Genomic DNA, 5,289 nt, shown 5'->3' with positions numbered 1-5,289 from the left:
TAATATTTTAATTTATAACCAGCTCCTTAAAGGTTTATTATACTAACGACATACCTATGATTGATTAAGCAGAAATTATTTTATGGCATATTTAAACTTGTTAGAAGTAAAAATCTATCAACCTATTTTAAATATTTATTTAATGTCTTGTTACAAATAAAATAATAATGTCTTTCAGACTACTTATTTATATTATAAAAATAAAATGTGTGCTACAGTATCTGTAGTATCCCATATACAAAATACATTTGTGCATGATGTACACCGATGACACTTAGTACCATGAAAGACGAATCCTTTATTACGATATTGCTAAGAGAAGTTTATACACAACGATGATAGACGCGATATGTTTTTATTGAAGTAGCGTATACTTACTATTAATATTGCCTTATAAACAAACATATTCGTATCTGAAAGCTTTCTAGAAACAGACATAACATACTTTATATTTACAAATAGATTGAAAATATAAAAAGAAATAAAAAAATATATTTTTAATAAAACTAATAATTTTAACAAACAATAAAAAGTATAGTGAAATCGTAAATGTTTGAATTGATATTTCATACAAATGTATATAAATGTCTTTGGTTATAAAGAGTCCTGTTGTAATCTCAAGCGACTTCCAATGTAGCATCACTTGCACCTGAGATCTAGCCGAAGTAATAATCGTTGCCGGATGTTATCTTTTGACTCATTATTTTTCGTTCCATACACTCCTCAACTCGGTAAAAAAACTCTAAAATTTTACAGAAAAGGGTTTTTATAAATTATTCATAAAAATATTGTTTTAGTTATATCAGTAAAGGAAACAAGACTTTGGAAGAATAACACCACGCTCATTAAACTTGGTCGGAGTATATAAATATTAGTCCAGGCCACTGCCGGTGAAGTTGGGAAAATCTCATCTCATAGAAATGGAAAAGACAAAAACTCTTCGATATAGTGAAAGACATTATAAGGTCGGTGTTTCTCGCGACGTTCTTTTATGAACTTAAATCTTGAGTTGTAATAAAATATAAAAGTAATAAAAGGCTGTACTTCCTGAAAACTTTTCCGCGGATTTTCTATTATCTGGAGCTAAATAAGGAATGAGGTAAATGCGCTTCTCTTGCAGTGAAATAAAAAATTTACAAGAGTACGATACATTTATCTCTTTTATTGTTTAGGGTAAGATAATTTTGGGGAAAGCATTGTTAATAAATTTTAATACATTAGTGAACTGCTGTTAAAATACTTAAATACCAGTGCATTATACAATATATTCAGCGGATATTATATTTAAATAGTGTAACATTTAATTTATGTATCTGTATTTAAAATTAGTGACTGTTATCGAAGGATTTCCATTATAAATGACTTATTTATTTAAATTAAATTGTGTTTTAATTAGTAATAAAATTATACTTAACTTTCATATGTATGTAATAATTTATAAATTTGAAAAATATACATAAACAAAACATTTTATTGATAATTGTAATGACTTACCAGTGTATGTCTGTTATATACAGACATGTACATATATAAACTTTATTTTATATATATCTCAAAACGTTGAAGGATTATTATGATTATGTTAATCATTGCATTTATTTTCATCGACTTGAAATTTTCAGTTCAAATTTAAAATATTTATAGATTGCAAAAAAAAAAAACAAATTATAACACTATGTAAGTAAGTGTGAAGTTTAATCTTGAGTAAAAATATGATGTTCAAAAATTCGGTAGCTACTTCCCAGAGAGGATTTTAGGCTTAAGGTCTTCAATGTTTCGGATCAAACGGAGAGTCGTTATAAATGAGGCGAGAAGATAATCTTAAGATTTAAATAATCCGTGTCTCCATCAGCGGCAGTGCGACTCACGAATACCTAATGTACTGGCTATTACAACTTGTTTGAGAATGTCAACAACATTTGTCCAATTTACAATTTACTTTTATTTACCATTGAATAATCTGGATGGATGAATAAAAATTTTATACAAATTAATTATTTTTACATACTTTGATATTAATATAAATATAATGTTTTTGTCATAGTACATTGGAATTTTTGAGGTTATTTTATAACCGTACTTTACTCATACATATATTTAATTTATTACATTCTCTTGTTTCTTTCCTTTTAACCAATTTCTGTTTTTATCTTAATCGTCTGTTGTTGGCCCCCTTTGGAATGATTTACAAGAATCTAGTGTTAAAGTTGTTTCACGCGTTAAGTTCCAACTTTAAGTAGAACAAAACTTTCCATAAAAGATTTCTCTTAATGGTAAGTTTTTATTATAAATAATTTCTTTTGTTTCAGCTTTATTCATTAGATTGAATGTAGTAGTGTCGTGTCGTAATATTTTTTGTTGAAATTTCACATTGTCATGTTTACACTTAAGTTTTATAGTACATGTTATATGTGTGGCTAAGTTTTTCTAGATGGCAGCACTATACGTTTTTAGCTCGATCTCAAGACTTAGACTGTTTGTGCTTCTGTATGTATGATTGATTACCTATACAAAAATTGTTTATCAAATTAATGTATTTGGATGTAGTAATTAATTGCCAACACAATACACATTATATATAGCACTAAACATTTTATCTTAGCAACTTTCAAAGGTTTAAAGTCAAATTATAATTGAACTAGAATTCAGCCTATCAGATAAGTAATATCGTTTTAAAGTTTTGGGATATTTTAAATTGCAAAATAGACTCCATCAGGAGCAAATGTCAGACTGACACCTGTCAAATTGTCAAAGTTAAGATTTAAACTTCTGATATTAGGGTACTAAATTTCTTTTCCGAACAAAAGTTATTGTCATCTTTCACATCAAAGTTTTGGTATCAATTACGAACTCATATTAAATTTAATGAGAATTTATTTTAAGCGATTCGATATAGCTGAAATATTTTATACATGTAGAGGTAATAAAAATATTTAATTATTAAATAAGGTCCCTTATATTAAATTTGTTGAAAATACGTGGGGAAAGTAAGTCCATCCCGGATGGCGTGTCCGGAAGCCGCCGCTACATCTGCCCAGTGACGTTATTACCGGAAACACCCACTGCGCTCTCGATATTTCCAAAAGAGCCTTCTGTTACTGATCAAAATTGTATTGTTTATATTTTACAATAACGGCGCTGATGATAAAGTCTGTAAATGCTTAAAAATGGTTTATAGGTACATACATATATATATAGCGGTTCCCTTTCCTAGTCTATGGTACGTGATCGTAACCTTTGAACTCTGTAGCCACTGAATGACCAAATTCAGGTTAGACGATTAGCCATGACGATTTATTTTTAAATTGCGACATGAAGTTTGTGTTGTTTGAATTATAGATGATAATTACACTGACAGTACTCACGCAGTCAATACTCAAGAAATGATTTCGCTTAAAACAATAGTCATCTAATAAAATTGATTCGCTTCCAAAATGATAATTTAATTTGGAAAGCTAAATCGATTGAATCCCTGATTGCTTAATCTCATTCATATTCAAGATGTTCTACGAAGTATTTTATGAAAGTCATCAAGCTAATTGTAAAGATTGTTTGAAGCGGGATTTCATTTCTCAGCAATTCTCGGTGTAAGTTCTTATTAGATTACCATGCATCGTATCTCTGAAGCTTTGAGAAATGTTGCTCTTTGAAAAAATATTTCATTATGTAAAATATTTGAAGTCAAATTTATATAAAATTCTATATTAAAGATAAATAATCTAAATACAACCTCTTCTTAAACGCCATTAAGAAATTTCTTGTTGCTACTTGCCATAGAACCCACCAGGCTGTTTAGCATATTACAAGATATTGTAATAATTGCATCAAGCTTTGTTCACTTCTGGACGCGACGTGAATTTGCATCGCTAATGAACGTCTTTCGAAGCTTTTGTTGTGTACATTATTTTAATTATAATTGATGACTTCACTATAACAGTTTGGAATAATTAGGTACTATTTTATATAAGTAATCGTTAAATGTAAATTTTGATTACCGTACTATTATCGGAGTAACCTAAATGTTTAGGTTGAATTGAATCCAATCCTATATTACTTAATTATTTTACAACTTCTCAAATTATAGCCTTTGAGTCATTTGGTACTCCTTTGAGCTTTATAATTTTGCGTACCAAGTTCACTCTTAACAGTATCAAATAAAGTTACATGTATGAAGTTGTAACACATTTAATTATTTCTGTATTATTTTCATCATCATCATCATCAGCCTATACTGGTCCACTGCTGTATTATTTTATAATGTGGGAATTAAAATATCACTATTAATGTTTCAGAACACCACTCCATAATATTTTACGATATTCTTTTTTAAATTATGAACTAAACATTTTTAACCTACAAAGTTAGGTAACAATATGTTGTTGTGATGTCATTTAGCTCTTTTTTCTTGTAACTATCTAAATAGATAAAAAATAAGGTCTCATATATAAAACTGGCTCGTTACTATTATATAGAGTTGCTGGTTTGTTATAAATATTTAAATAGTGTAGATTTTAAGATAGTTTTTGTAAGTAGCTATCGAACTAAGCTATCTATGTAAAATTAATTCGTATTATTATTTATTTTATTATAATATGGTATGATCCTAATACCTGCCAAATTGTGTTACAGATTGCTTTTGTGTCTGTGAGACGAAACGGGAGCTTACATGCATACCTTTTTATTTTATGCCGACTTTTAGGTATAGTAAAAAAAAAACAAATGATTGTGATTGTTGCAAGATCCTAAATAAACGAGAATGTGGTTGCGGATAGTTTAACATATGCAGTTCCTACATAATATTCACTTAAATATCTTTATTCTTATAACTCTTAAAGAAAATGTTACTTGTTTTCAAAATCATTAACGATAAGCCTAACTTTCGAAATTAAATGGATTCGATTCCTTAAATCAAATGTTTAGTTTTTTGTTTTGTTTTACATGAACGGGATAGAACAAACTTAAACAAGAATCCTGAACGTTTGTCTGAATTCAGCGATTTGCGAAGAAATCCCATTAACATCAGTTTATGACTGTCGCATTAGCGAGTCAAATTGTTTCGTAAATACTTTTTGATTTACTGCGAAATAGACTTAAGGTTTTGTGACACTTACCAAGTTAATGGTGATAAATTTGTTTCAGTGTTTTTAAATCTCTTACGTGAGAAATATTTACGGCACGTACTAAACGAGTTCTTAGATATTGCTTACATTCTTTCTGACTTTAGAAAGGCTTGATATGTTTTTAACGTTTACATATGTATATATATTATTATTATTGTTGCGATTATGA

The sequence above is a fragment of the Danaus plexippus genome, chromosome 15 (genome assembly GCF_018135715.1).
Source record: "Danaus plexippus chromosome 15, MEX_DaPlex, whole genome shotgun sequence".
Classification (NCBI taxonomy): domain Eukaryota; kingdom Metazoa; phylum Arthropoda; class Insecta; order Lepidoptera; family Nymphalidae; genus Danaus; species Danaus plexippus.
Note: the sequence above shows the minus strand (reverse complement) of the source record.